Genomic DNA, 16,401 nt, shown 5'->3' with positions numbered 1-16,401 from the left:
TTAGTGTAAGGCCGAGATGGCGCTTACGTGCGACAGGTATATATACTATTCTGCACCCGAAAATCAACGTTGGTTGATTATTCGTACCTTTTGGTTGTATTGGCGGAGCGGTGCGGAGCCCCGTCCTTACACTTAGCAGGCGGGGCGTCTACCTCATTACACAACGCTAGAGACCGCAAGATGCAAAGGGGAGGATGTCAGAGGTATTAAGCAGGAAACACAGGTCATAGAGAGGGAATGCAGGATAGGGGGGTAACGAGAGAGAGTAAACCTTAGGGTCAGAGGCAGAGGTACGGAGGCCGAGGAGCCTATATACCCCGTGCCAAGCCCTTAGGGTACTCAGGGGTTAGATAGCTGTAACATAACCGTGACAAAGGAAGACTATTGCAAGGGCAGGAACGCGTTAAGAGCTAGAGCTAGCTATTATTTACTTTTTTAGCTATATTAATGTGTTAGTGATTAGTTACATGCTATAGTTAAATGTTGTTATTATACGTCTATTACCTATCTAATACTACTTTGCTAAGCATTATGCTGTCACTATTCTTTAACCTAGACAACCTACTTTAATGCGCTAACTATTACTGTTGCGTAAGAAGAGCACAGGGACCTAGCGTCGCGCACATAGGCCTGGTGTCGCGCCTGTGTTTCAGACAAGCAGCCTGAGACACTTAGCGCCTAAGCTCTCTATAAGCCTCTTATAGTTAATAGACTTGCTTCTTATTACCCTCTAATTAGCAGTTGCGACAATTACTCTAAGCAAGCTTTGCTTTTACAGATTATTTATAAACTGTTGTAGTATTTTAATTTTAAGATTGTTACTAATATACTTTACAGGTAAGTTGCTTACTTTTGCTAAGACTACTAAACTACTCTTCCTACACTAATGCATTTCTAATAACACTACTTAGATGTGCTAAAAGAACATTAGATATAGCTTATACTTTAGGCTTTTAAATAAAACATAACACTCTTAAAGTAATATACTATAGCTACATATAAAGTCTTTTAAAAGATAATAAATAACTAATATACTAGATAACTTTTATAAGCTAATTTTATAGCTAACTTATAAAAGCTAAGTAATAATAAAAAGTAAGTAATTATTAAGCACATACTTAAGCTATATATGTAAGGATTTTCTCTTTAGCTAGTAGCTATAGCTAATATAGCTAATTCTTTATGCGCTAAGCATAATCTAGGCTATGTTAGCATAAACTAGCCTAGTATGTTTATAAAGTGTTATCTAAAGCTTAAAGTAAAGTTTAAATGTAAGTATAACTATAAAAAATCTTTTTATAAAAATTCTAAGGTAATTTAAAGCTAGTTTAGCCTTATAAAGAATATTAAAGCTAAATATAGCATTTTAAATAATAACATATACAACTTTAATAAGATAGGCTTTATAATAGGCTAAATATCTACTAACTATACTTATACTTAAAACTTTACTTTAAGTTTTAGATAACACTTTATAAACATACTAGGCTAGTTTATGCTAATATAGCCTAGATTATACTTAGTGTGTAAAGAATTAGCTATATTAGCTACAGCTACTAGCTAAGAGAAAAATCCTTACATATATAGCTTAAGTATGTGCTTAATAATTACTTACTTTTATTATTAACGTACTTCACAGGCGAGTTGCTTACACACCTAAGTTGCTTACTTTTACTAAGACCCTACTAAACTACCTTTTCTACACTAATACATTCTAACAACACTACTTAGATGTGCTAAAAGAATGTTAGATACAGCTTACACTCTAAGCTTTTAAATAAGACATAAAACTTTTAAAGAAACATGCTGCAGCTATGTATAAAGTCCTTTAAAAGACAATAAATAACTATAGTGCTAGATAACTTTTACAAGCTAATTCTATAGCTAACTTATAAAAGCTAGGTAATAAGAAAAAGTAGGTAATTATTAAAACTATACTTAAGCTATATGCGCAAGGATTTTCCTCTTAGATAGCATTTATAGCTAATATAGCTAATTCTTTGCGCGCTAAGCGTAATCTAGGCTATGTTAGCATAAACTAGCCTAGTATGTTTAGGAAGCGTTATCTAGACCTTAAAGTAACATTTACACATAGTACAACTATAAAAGAGCTTTTTATAAGGGTTCTAAGGTAATTTAAAGCAGGTTTAGCCTTATAGAGAATATTAAAGCTAAGTATAGTATCTAGGATAATAACATATATAACTTTAGTAAAATAAGCTTTATTATTGTTACAGTCTACGGTTGGACCAGCGTAACTCCACCGGAGTGCTCCACAATACAGCTGGTTTGGGGCAGGCTTCGCTTACGAACCAATCGGAGGACACGGAAGCGGCGCAGCTGCCCGCGGTCATAGAAGAATGCGTTATCTAGTAAGGAAGTAGGACGCGAGTCCTAAAGAAGTCTTAGCAAGTTTAGATAAGCTAAGCTAAGTTAGCAGTACAGCTAATTTAGAGAGCTTGCCTAAACTTGCCTAAACTCGCCTTAGCGCTCTCCGCACATGTATATAGTTCCTGCATTAAACAACCTTTAGAAGGCGTGTTTAACGTTTAGTTTATTCTTTACATAAACTAAGTAGCATTTAGCTTTCTAAAGAGCTGTAATACTAATTGTATATCTTGCACTATATATACCTCTAATTCTGTCCAACAGGACTGTTTGACCCGGCCTCCCTACTGCCGCACACAGGGCAAACCACGATCCGGTCACTCTACTCCCCTCTAATAAGCCCATTAGCCTGTACGTAGGACTGTACACCCTACTAGATTGGCCCCTTACCACCCGTCCTACTTCCCCCCTAGGAACAATTATAAGACCTGAGTGCTTCCACGAAGCAAGGATTGTAACAATTATAAGCTAAATATTTATTAACTATACTTACACTTAAAACTTTACTTTAAGCTTTAAATAACACTTTATAAACATACTAGGCTAGTTTATGCTAACATAGCCTAGATTACACTTAGCGCGCAAAGAATTAGCTATATTAGCTATAAATGCTATCTAAGGGGAAAATCTTTACATATATAGCTTAAGTATAGTCTTAATAATTACCTACTTCTTTTTATTACCTAGCCTTTATAAGTTAGCTGTAGAATTAGCTTATAAAAGTTATCTAGCGCTATAGTTATTTTTTTTAAGAGACTTTATACATAGCTATAGCATGTTTTTTTAAAAGTTTTATGTTTTATTTAAAAGCTTAAAGTGTAAGCTGTATCTAACATTCTTTTAGCGCGTCTAAGTAGTGTTGTTAGGAATGCATTAGTGTAAAAAGAGTAGTTTAGTAGGGTCTTAGCAAAAGTAAGCAACTTAGGTGTGTAAGCAACTTGCCTGTGAAGTACGTTACTTAGCTTTTATAAGTTAGCTATAAAATTAGCTTATAAAAGTTATCTAGTATATTAGTTATTTATTATTTTTTTTAAAAAACATTATATATAGCTGTAGTATATTACTTTAAAAGTATTATATTTATTTAAAAGCCTAAAGTGTAAGCTATATCTAATGTTCTTTTAGTGTGTCTAAGTAGTGTTGTTAGAAATGCATTAGTGTAGAAAGAGTAGTTTAGTAGAGTCTTAGCAAAAGTAAGCAACTTAGGTGTGTAAGCAACTTGCCTATAAAGTACGTTACCTTAATACTGTAACAGCACAGGCAAGACAATGGGTCCGAATGCGGTAGGAATCCACTCAGAGGCATATAGGAGTGCGTGGGGACTTAATAACCTAGGAATCTTATTAACACCTATAGGCCTTGTACAAAGGATATTAGAAAACTACTAAGGTAGCTACAGAGGCGAGTTGCAACTAAATACATAGGGGAAATAGAGGTAATAGTAGAGGGCAGGGCAGAGTTGGGGCTAGGTTAAGTTAGAGTTAAGCTAGGGTTAGAGCTAATACAAGTGTAACGGCACAGGCAAGACAATAGGTCTGAATACGGTGGGAATCCACTCAGAGGCATATGGGAGTGCGTGGGGACTCGGAACCTGGGAATGCCATTGACACCTATAGGCCTTGTACAAAAGGATATTAGAAAACAACTAAGCTAGGTACAGGGGCAAGGTGCGACTAAATACATAAGGGAATAGGGGTAACAGCAGGGGGCCGGGCAGAGTTAGGGCCAGGTCGAGGTTAGGGCTGATACAAGGGCCTTCTGGAGGTTCTAGGCGACTTAAGATGGAACAATTTATAAGGATTGTTATAATAAGGACCCTTTAGATAGGTTCTAGGCAACCTAAGATAGAACAAGAATTGTTACACTACCCCTCTCTCTATAGACTAATAGTCCCTATTAGTAATTATTATAGTATAAAGTATTACTGTTATGTTCTTTACCTTCTTAAACTAAAACTAGTCTAATTTAGCTAGGTGTTTTTACTCTAAAATATTCCTTTGCACTACTAGTAGTGTTCTCTAAACTAAACACTACACATACAGTTATTAATTATTAGAGTAAGCGTAATACACTAGAATACCTAGTTAAATAGAAAGAATACCTACTCTCTAACAACATATAGAAACTTAGAAAGAACCTAACAAGAGCACCTTAAATTCTCTAAGCATAGAAGTAAAAGTTCTAGGTAAAAGCGCTAGTAAGTCTAAAGACAGCTTTATAAAAACTAAAGAAAAAGAGCTAGCTTTAAGAACTAATAAGCTACACAGTTGCTACGCTAGAGGCAGTAAGAGAACTTATTCTCTAAGCTTCTTCTTTAGGCGCTTAAGCTGCTTAATTACCTTATTATTCTTATAGAGGAGTGTGTTCTGCTTCTTTACTACTAGCTTGCGCTGCTTCTAAAGGTTTGCAAGACAGGCGTAGGCCTCCTAATAACACTTATAAGCTATATAAAGGGCTTCTATTACTGCATATAATGCTCTCTCTGCCTCTTTCTTAGCCTTCTTCTTAGCTTTCTCTTACTTAGTAATTTTACGCTTAATGTCCTCCTTAGCACAATCTTAACAGTTCTACTAAATGTTAGAGATAAAGAAATTACAGTAATTTCTCTTTTTAGTGCATTAAAGGCACTTTAAATAAGACTCTAAAGAAAGTAAGTAAGAAACACTAGTAAAACAGCAGGGACTATAAGGCGCTATACTTTTAAATAAAAAATAGTAATAACAGCGCAACTAATAAGCGCAGGCAGTGTAGAAAGATAAGAGGTAGGCAACTAAAGGAACTAAAGCTATTAGTACTAGAAAGAATAATAAGAGAGATGTACAATCTTATAGATAAAAAGCAGCCTTAGAGTATAAGTACTTCTTTAGGTAGCATAGTGTAGGCTTTAGGACAAAGCCTAGGGAGAGAAGAGCAGATGTTATAACTACTAGCTAGAAGACACTGCTAAGCCTAATTCTAGCTTAGAAAGTAAGGTAACTAGGGCAAGAGTAATAGTTAGAAAATAGTTATAGGTTACATAATAAGGTTAGTGCTAAGCAAAGACTGTAGCTAATATAGTTACTGTTGCCTGTCTTAACAGAAGCAACAACAACTACAACAACTACAGATCATATGTATATAGAGCTACAGATTTCTATTGTTAAGAGATCTGTTATAATTCTTTAAAAGTCTTTAGGCACTACTTAAATACTATTGTCTTCTTGTTCCCCTATTTACTTCTCTACACTAAGCACTCTACTTAACTTAGCTACAGCTCTTATTAGTAACCCACCCTACACTATTGCTTAATTACTAGTAAGTGGCATTGCATACTCTTATCCTACTAACCTCTAACTCTATTTGTTACTAAGGTCACGTAATCACGTGACCTTACCTACTAATACATAGAATAATTGTAACAGTAACATAGTGCTGCTACTAGGTTTTCTTTTAACATTAAGAGTTTTAATTAAGCTTAATAGGCTACTAACTTATCTCTTAAAGTTATTTAAACTTCTTTATAGGTTTCTAGTAACTCTATAAATAGTTCTTAAGTTTCTATGTGTTTTCTCTAGTAAAGTACTCTTTCTATTTAACTAGGTATTTCTCTTATCTATTAACTTTTTATTTAGCCTTAATCCTTTCTACTACATATTTATTAGCCTTGTTTAACTATATTTCTTTTATATTAAGTAGTATGCTTAGGTCTGTAAGTTCTAGTTTGCTAGCGTAGAATAGCAGGTGTATTTATATAGTTAGAGGTAATTATAGTTTATGTAACGATTCTACGAATCGTTCCATCTCGGGTCGCTCGGATCCTATCCGAAGGGTCCCTGTATCGGCCCCGACTATGACTTGACCCTGTCCCCTGCAGTTACCTCTATTCCTTTATGTATTTAGTCACACCTCTCCCCTTAGCTAGCTTAGTAGTTTTCTAATATTCTTTTGTATAAGGCCTATAGGTGTTAATAGCATTCCTAGGTTTAGAGTCCCCACGCACTTCTATATGCCTCTAAGTGGATTTCTACTGCATTTAGACCTATTGTCTTGCCTACACTGTTACATTATATTAAAAAACCTACTTTTACTAGTAATAGCCTTATTAATAATATTACATTAATTATTTATTTAACTATGTTTAACTCTAAAAAGCATCTAATTTAGTTTAAGTTATAGTTTTTATAACGTACCTAACGGGTTGGCCGGCCACACAGGTTAGCCAGCCACTTTTGCCAAGCCCCTACTAAAACTACCCTATTCTCTCGCAAAACAGCCCACTTTAGCCCTGTATAAAGCAATATAACACAAGATATTATTTAGAGTCTACTTCTGCTACTTACTTACACATACGCAAGTTATGCCTAGTCTAATTACACTGCTTATATTACTTTTAACTTAGCTTACTTTCTTTAGCGCGCACTTATGTCTTTAGCTTCTTCTTATTACTACGCGCTCTAAACTCCTTTAGAGTAGTTAGACAAGCTCTATTCTTAACTATTAAGGTCTTTTCTGCCTAAATCTACTTTCTTTTATATAATCTATGTTATGTAGCAGCTTTATTTACTGCTTAAAGCTTTATAATCTTATAGCCTACTTTATTATGTTAATGCCTTAGATAACTATTGTTTACTTTTTATTACTTTACTATATTACTTTTAGCTGTCCTTGTCTCTTTAAAGCTATAATAACTGCTCTAGTTAATATCTAGCCTATTATAAAGCCTAACTTGTTAAAGTTATACGTGTCTTTATTCTAGATACTGTACTTAGCTTTTATGTTAGCTACTAGGCAAAACTAGCCCTAGATAACCTCTAGATCCTTATAAAGCACTCTCTTATAATTATACTTATAATTAAACTTTATTATAAACTTAGAGCAGTGCTTAACTTATATACTAGGCTAGTTTAAGATAACCTAGCCTAGATTGCGCTCTGCGGGCAAGAAATTAGCTATATTAGCTACAGCTATAAGCCTAAGAGGAAATATGCGTGTAATAAGCTTAAGTATATACTTAACAACTACCTTCTTTTTAAGCTTAGTTAGATTCCTTAATTTAGGCTAGCATTCTGCTTGTAAAGGCTGTCTAGCGTGTTAATTGCTTAGTGTTATGTAAGAGACATTATAAATAGCTACAGCGCGTTATAAGAAAAGTTTTAAGTCTTATTTAACAGCTTAAAGAGTAAGCTATATCTAACATTTTTTAGAAGATTTAATCTAGTGTTGTTGTTAAGGCATTATATAGATAGGTAGAGTTTAGTAGGGGCTTAGCAAAAGTGGCCGGCCAACCTGTGTGGCCGGCTAACCTGTTAGGTACGTTATACTATTATATTAAATTATTTAGTTTAAGTTATAGTTTTTACATACTATTATATTAAATTATTTAGTTATTATAAATAAGATCTTAAAAACTTTTTATTAACTAAAGCTTTTAAGTTTAGAACTTTTTATTTTTTATAATTAAAATTACTTTTAAAAAATTTGTAAAAAAGTTACAATCCTTGCTCTATTAAAATAGTATTTTCAAGAGCACTACAGCCTATGATGATTATAGCGGAGAGGGGAAGGACTTTGCTAGATCGGGTGTACAGTCCGTCTAGCAGAGTATAGGGAAGGGCGAGTGTAAGGAAGGCAGGTTGTAGTTTAACCTAGCAGCTGTATAGAGAGCTAGTAAACTAATCTAGAAGAATAAGATAGAAGGTATATATAGTGCAAGATATACAAGGCAGTAAGGTCCTCTTTATAAAGGTATTAATGCCTCTTAGTCTATTATAAAGATAAAACTAAACAGTAATTATAGCTTTCTAGCTATAGTTGTAATTAAAACTATATACATAAGGTTTGCATGCGTTACAGGCGTTGCATGCATATTTAATCTTGCCTGCAAGGCCTGCGTAGCCTGCTCTATTAAGATTCTTATTAGATAACACATTTCTTTATACACTTATCTAAAAGCTAAAGCTATTCCTTATCTAGCTTGTTACATAACCTATCTAAAATAGGGTTAAGAGTTGTCTAACTAACGTCACCTATGCTATAAGGTATAGCTAATTAGATAATTACAGCGTACTTATTAGCTGTAACACGCAGGCTTCTCTCCTAGTTAGTGTCCTTGCTGTTGCGTTTACACTGCTGTAAGTGTTAAGACTTCTTTTTAGTTAGTATTTGTCTATCTATAAATTCTTCTTAAACATTTATCTTTTTTAACTATGCCTTGCTAGTCTTTCTATCTTTCTGCTACTGCTTATTGCCTTTGTACTGTTGCTTACCTTAACCTACTTTGCTGTACTAAGATGCGCCTGTGTAGCGTTTATTATTTAAGCAGTTTCTCTTGCGTGATAACCTTATTATTAAATAAGTGTGTAAAATGTGCGTAGAAGAGTAGTTACTGCAACACTTTTGTCTCTAATACTGCATAAGATTGCCTTAAGTAGAAACATAAGAAGTTATTAAAAGAGTTAGAAGTAGCTTAACAAAAAATGTGTAAGAAAAAAAAGTTACTAAAGTAGCTTTAGTTATCTATGTTTTAACAGAAAAGAGCTTAAAAGCAGTTAAAAGTGCTAAAGAATTAAAGGGTAAAATATTTAGAAAAAGACCTCTTATCCCTAGATAAGCTTAAAGCGCTTAAGGTAAAAGCTGCAGGTCTTCCTCCTCCTTAGCTCTTATTAAAGAGGCAAGAACTTCCTACATTATAGCTAGCTAATGTTACTATAGTTTTAACTAATATTAATGTTTTCTAGTCTAAGGAGCTTTCTCTAGAATAGTTTTATTTAAAAAAACTCTAAGTATTTATAAAGAACTAAGAGGGCATTTAATAGGCTCTTAATAAGTTTCTAGGTGCTTTTACTAGTAAGCTATTCTTTTTATTTAATTAGGTACTTATTTTCTTAGTAGTCTAAAATTTATTTAACTTTATATTCTACTTCTTTCTCTTTCTATTCTATAGTAGCTAGTAGTATATTTCTAAGCGCAAGTTTAAGCTTAGAGATATAAAACTAAAGATGTATTTGCATTTTCTTAGGTAACTTAAGTTTACAGATGCTAGGGTGTGTTTATATAACTTAGTAAAGTTTTATGTGTTTCTTAGTAAGCTTTTTAAATAGTCTAGGTGTTCTAAGGTTTTTTATGTCTAGGTATACATAGTTATTTAAGTATATTTCTAGTGCTAGCTACTGTTTTTAGTTTACTGCTTTTTTATAGCGTTTTAGGCTAACTATGCTTTCTTAGTTAGTTTCTAATGTAGTTCTAAAAGTCTAGCAGTCTAGCTAGTAGCTTCTAGGGGGTCTGTTAGCAGCATGCTATGCAACTTATATTATAAAGAGTATCTAAAATTAGCTTTATACAGGGTTTCCTTAGTTATAGCTAACTTTATAGTGTTAATTACAAGTTATGCTATTAGTAGCTATTCTGCCTAATTATTTTATTTATATAATATATATTTACATAGGTACTTTTCTACTTCTGCGTTTACTTATTCTATTTGCCTATCTATTTATAGGTAATAAGCTGTAGAGAGCTTATGTTTAATTTCTAAGTGCTTAACTATAGCTGTCTAGTATTTACTTGTAAACAACTTATCTTAGTTAAAGATAATAGTCTTTAGGTAACTATAAGTAGCTAAAATATTCTTTTTTAGTTTAAACATAAACTTTTTAGCTATAATGTTTTTTAAAGGCTATAAGTAAATAAACTTTGCAGTCTTATTAATAACTTATGTAATTATATTATAAAGCCTTTTTATACTAAGTTTATATAACAGTAGTAGCCTAGTAATAAAATCTATAGTTATTATAGTCTATAGTTAACTTAGCGCTGTAATTAGTTAAAGTAATTTATAAAGTTTATATTGTTGTAGGTTATTCTTATTGCACATGTTGCATTCTTGTAGGACCTTAGTGCATAGGTGTTTTAGCTAGGGCACCTTTTATAGTATTACATCCTTAATCTTTTTCTATAGTAATCTAATTCCTAAGTGCCTAAACATAGAAGCTTTATAGTATTCCTTTATAAGGTTCTTCTATTCTTGTTTAGTAATTATTAGAGTACATAGTAGTTCTTTTTAGTTTAGTTCTTTATAGACTAATCCTTTAGAAGTTTTATAAAATATTATAAATTCTTTAAAGTTCTTCTTATTTTCTGTAAAGTAGTTATAGCATTAGCTAAGAGTGTCTGCCTGCTAGTTACTGCTTTCTGCTACATGTTTAATAATAAAATTAAATTAGGCTAGTTCTATAGCCTATTATACATGCATTAGCAATAGTTTTTTAGTTATTAAGAAAGTAATAAAGTTTACATAGTTAGTAAAAATTATAAACTATTATGTAAGTTTTTAGAGTTTAACTTTCTAGTTTCTACATGCATTAACTATAGCTTTTAGTTCTTTATCTAGAATAGTATAGTTTTGTTCTAAAGGCGCAAACTTAGCTAAATAGTAGGCTATTAGGTGCTATTAACTATTCTCTTGTTTTTAGAAAAGTGCTGCCCCCTCTGCTCTTAAGAAAGCATTAGTATGCACTTTTATTTCTAGTGTAGAGTTGTACATTCTAAGAACAAGGTAACTTGTTATAATTCTTTTTAATTCCTAGAAAGCATTATTTATTTCTGTTATCTATAGAAATTTCTAAAAAGATCTTTTCTTTAATGTAGCATTTATAAAAAGTAGTGCAATTTTTAAATAGTTCTTAATTATTCTCTATACATGCCTAGTAAGGCCTTAGAATCCTTTAATTTCTGTAATAGTTTCTAGTGTTAGCTATTTAAGCACTTTAGTTACTTTAGCAAAGTTTATTTTTATCTTTATTTTATTAATAATAAATCCTAGGTATTTAGTTTTTTATAACGTACTTCACAGGCGAGTTGCTTACACACCTAAGTTGCTTACTTTTGCTAAAACCCTACTAAACTACCCTTTCTACACTAATGCATTCCCCACAACACTACTTAGACGTGCTAAAAGAATGTTAGATATAGCTTATGCTCTAAGCTTTTAAATAAGACATAAAACTCTTAAAGAAATGTGCTATAGCTATGTATAAAGTTTTATAAAAAATAATAAATAACTATAGCGCTAGATAACCTTTACAAGCTAATTTTACAGCTAAATTATAAAGGCTAGGTAATAAAAAGAAGTAGGTAATTATTAAGACTATACTTAAGCTATATACGCAAGGAATTTCCCCTTAGATAGCATTTATAGCTAATATAGCTAATTCTTTGCGCACTAAGCGTAATCTAGGCTATGTTTACATAAACTAGCCTAGTACATTTATAAAGCGTTATTTAAAGCTTAAAGTAAAGTTTTAAGTGTAAGTATAGTTAAAAGATATTTAGCTAATTATAAACTCTATTTTACTAAAGTTATATGTGTTATTATCCTAGATGCTATACTTAGCTTTAATATTCTCTATAAGGCTAAACCTGCCTTAAATTACCTTAGAACTCTTATAAAAAGCTCTTTTATAGTTATACTTACGCTTAAATGTTACTTTAAGCTTTAAATAACACTTTATAAACATACTAGGCTAGTTTATATAAACATAGCCTAGATTACACTTAGCGCGCAAAGAATTAGCTATATTAGCTATAAATGCTATCTAAGGGGAAATTCCTTGCGCATATAGCTTAAGTATAGTCTTAATAATTACCTACTCTTTTTTATTACCTAGCCTTTATAATTTAGCTGTAGAATTAGCTTGTAAAGGTTATCTAGTGCTATAGTTATTTATTATCTTTTATAAGACTTTACACATAGCTATAGCACATTTTTTTAAGAGTTTTATGTCTTGTTTAAAAGCTTAAAGTGTAAGCTGTATCTAACATTCTTTTAGCACGTCTAAGTAGTGTTGTAGGGAATACATTAGTGTAAAAAGAGTAGTTTAGTAGGGTCTTAGCAAAAGTAAGCAACTTAGGTGTGTGAGCAACTCGCCTGTGAAGTACGTTATGTTAAACTTGCACTTTTTTAGTTATAGGTAAAGTTTATATTTTTAGAGCTTGTCTAGCACTAATTATACTTTTGCTACATAGTCTAGTTTATCTTTTTTTGTGTAGATAAAAATATTGTCCAAGTACACTAGTACAAAGATGTCTAGGTATAGGTTAAGTGCAGTGTTAATTACTCTTTAAAAGGTTATAGAGGCGTTAGTTAGCCTAAATAGCATAATAAGAAGCTTATAAAGTCTTTCTAGAGTTCTAAAAGCAGTTATCTATTTATGTTCTTTTTTTATTCTTTTTTTATTAAATCTGTCCTAGACATTAAACTTTGTAAAATATGTAGTTCTTTTTAGTTAATTTATAATGTCTTAAATAATAAGAAGAGGAAACTAGTTTTTAATAGTATTTTTATTAAAAGTTTTGTAGTTCTAGTAGACTCTAACCTTACTATTCTTTTTCTTTGTAAAAACTACTGCTAATGCTACTAGGCTGTTGCTTTCCCTAATATAGCCTTTTACTAGCATGCAGTCTACATACTCTTATAATGCTTCTTTTTAGGCTCTTGTTAAGGGGCGTAGCTTGTGCGTTTTTAGCTAGGGGTTTAGTTTAAAGTTAATTACATAATTCTAAGGTTAATATAAGAGAAGTTCTTCTAAGTTATCTAGGGTTTTAAACATGTTCTTATAGTCCTTATACTTATCTAGTAATCCCTTTTTAGGTTTTTCTATAATTTAGTAGATTTTTACCTAGTCTAAGTCTCTTTTTTTTTTTAAATTTTTTAAAAAAGATCTCTTCTAGTTCTTTCTTTATTATGCAGATAGCTTATGCTTTTAGTTTCTAGTAAAAGAATTTCTAAAGCTTCTGTTTCTTTAGAAAGTAACTTAATTCTTATTTAGCTTATAAGTGTATTAAGTAATTATTATTATAGCATGCTAACTATGTTATTTATGTGTGCTTAGATTTAGGCTGTATTATTATTACTTCCTAGTTAATTATAGGATTATGTCTATAAAGCTAGTTATATTCTAGTATAACCTAGTACTTTCCTCCTAGTAGTAGTATGTTTAGTAATACTTAGTTGTTTATAGTTTTAGTTTCTAAGGCTAGTTCTATAGTTTTAAGCTAGATTTATCCTCTACTATACTTAATTAATAATGTGTTAGCTAAGGATACTTTAAAGAGTTTCTTTTTTACTTTATTAGGCATCTTGTGTTTCTTAACCTAGTTAAAGTTAATTACAGTAAACATGTAGCTACTGTTAATTAGTGCAAGGCCTTTATAGCCTCTAAGTGTAAACTTAGTTGTTAGACTTTTTCTAAGTCCTTATTCTACAGCTACTAAAGTTCTAATATTGTAGTAAATTTTATTATAGTTTAAGCAAATGTCTTTTTCTTTAACACTTAAAATATTATGTATTTGTTTATCTACTTAGTTAGCATAGATTTTAAATTTCTAGTATTCTTTTATTATGCACTTTTTTACTAAGCAGTTAATGTTTTCTACCTAGTAATAATAAAAGAGTTAATTATTTTGTTAATTAGCTTTCTATTAGAAGTAATAGAAGGCGCAGTTAGAGGTATTCTTGCATTTAGTCTAAAGTTTTTGTTTGTAGGTAGGACCTGTACTATAGTGCAGGCAGTTTAGCATCTTACATGCTGTAGCTTATTTTATTAAAGTGTTAACATCCCTTTTACTTTTTTAGGCGCTAATTAGCTACTATTTAGCCTAGTGTTTAGTTAGCTAATATTAAACACAATATTTATTTGTACATAGGTACTATGTGTATAGGCATTATTCTAGATTAGTGCAGATTAGTATAGGCTGTACGTAGGTCTAGCGTGGATATTCTTTTGTCTAGATTATTTGCAAGGGGTGGCTTCTATACTTATATTAGAAGTTGTTGTGTTGCTTACTTCTATATAAAATGTAGTATTTATAGATTTGTTATTTTTCTAGCTCTTTTTATTATAGCTAGTGCTAAAGGTAGTGTGTTTATTTATTTATTTAATAAAGCTAGGGTCTAAAGAGGTGTTTAAAGCTAGTTAAAACCTTTTTCTTTTACTAGTATTTTTTTTAAAGAATTTTTATCACTCTTTTTTATTTAGTATGTTATAGTAGACTATAGCAATCCTTCTTATAACCTTATAAGTGTTATAGTTGTTATCTAGAATTACCTTATAAAGTCCTGTTTTGCAGAGGTTATAGTTATAAAGTTCTCTACATTTTTAGTAATCCTTTTATTTAAATTACTGCTTAAGTGTTACGGTCTACGGTTGGACCAACGTAACTCCACCGGCAGTGCTCCACAATCTAGCTGGATTGGGGCAGGGCTCGCGTATGGACCAATCAGAGGACACGGAGGCAGCACAGATGCCCACAGTAATGGAGGAGTGCGTTGTTTAATAGGAAGGACAGGCCACAAGTTTAGGGAGCTTAAAGGAGCTTATAAAGCTTGCCTTAGCAGACTCCTATAAACTCCTTCTGCTCCCCTTAGCACCTCTAGCATATGTATATAATCCCTATATTAAACAACCTTAAGGAGGTGTGTTTAATGTTTAGTTTATTCTTTACATAGACTAAGTAGTATTTAGCTTTCTAAAGAGCTGCAATACTATCTATATATCTTACACTATATATACCTCTAATTCTGTCTAACAGGACTGCTTAACCTAGCCTCTATACTACTGCATATAGGGCAAACTATAATCTAGTCTCCCTACCCCCTCTCTATTAGCCTAATAGCCTATACGTAGGACTGTACACCCTGCTGTTAGCCTCTACTACCTGTCCTACTCCCCTCTAGGAATATTATAAAACCTAAGTGCTTCTATAAAGTAAAGATTATAACATTAAATACTACCCTTTTTTAAAAAGTATAACTACTTAACATAATTTAAACTCTAACATAGCCTACGCAGCTCTGTTAGGATCTACAGAAGTTCCTACTTAAAGTAAAGCTATTTTAGCAAAATAAATTAACATAATCTAAGATAACATTAAAGAACTCTAGTAGATTAGTAATAAAATAAATAAACTAGTAAACCTTTAGAAAGAAGTTAAAAACTTTTACTAAAAAGTAGTAAAATTTAATAACTCTTTATTACTAATAAATCCCTACTAAGCTACTAGCCCTGCACACTAGATACATGCACTATAAGTAAAGCTAGCTAAACTTTAGAACATCTTAACTAAAAGAATAAGTATTATAGCTAAAAAGACTTTAAGACTAGCCTTTTTAAAGCTTTTTAAAAAATTACTAAAGAACTTTTACCCTTTTTTTACTAAATGCTACTTTTATATGTAATATAACAAAGATGTCTGTACGCAGCAGCAGCGTCGCGGCCTGGATACAAGCGATCACGCACGAGCAGGATCACGTATCTATGTCACATGATGCTCGTGCGCGAACCTCTGTGCGCGAACATCTAGATATCCCCCCTTTTCCTCTATACAGAGGAAAAACAAAGAAGTAATTAACACTAGTTACCTAACACCTCTATGCAATGTTTACACTGTGTAAACCTCTCTGTCTTATACGCATTTGCTAACACTAAGTGCTAGCTAGTAGAGAGTCTATTTAACACTAATTAGTAGTTTAAATACTATAAAAAAAGAAGCTTTTTTTATACCTTTTTATTTAAAAGTTTATATATAAAAAGAATTCTTTTTTTTACTACTTTAACTATAAATTAGTAAGAGTAAAGATAGAGTTTAATTTACATATAAGTAGCTATAAATCTTTGTTTAGTTACTTAAGTAAAAGTAAGAAACCTGTCTATATAATACTGTTTAAAGGTATTATATAAATAGTAGTGCTTATTTAATGCTAGAAGGTGTGTTTTGTCTTTTTACATAAAGCTGTTTAGAGGTAGTGTATAACAAGAAGTAAAACAGCGCGTAACAACACATAATTAACTACTATAAAGTAATAAGTAACACTAGCTTTATTTATAACTAGCTAACATAACATATTAACATATAACTAATATATACTTTTTATAGGCATCTTAGCAAAGACCCTAGTAAAGTAGATAAATATTAAAAATTAAGTAAATAAAATTAAACTATTAAATAACACACTTAAAAAAAAGCTTAATTTATATATAG

Source organism: Lindgomyces ingoldianus (genome assembly GCF_010093535.1).
Source record: "Lindgomyces ingoldianus strain ATCC 200398 unplaced genomic scaffold BDR25scaffold_2, whole genome shotgun sequence".
Taxonomy (NCBI): domain Eukaryota; kingdom Fungi; phylum Ascomycota; class Dothideomycetes; order Pleosporales; family Lindgomycetaceae; genus Lindgomyces; species Lindgomyces ingoldianus.
This window is presented reverse-complemented; position numbering follows the sequence as displayed.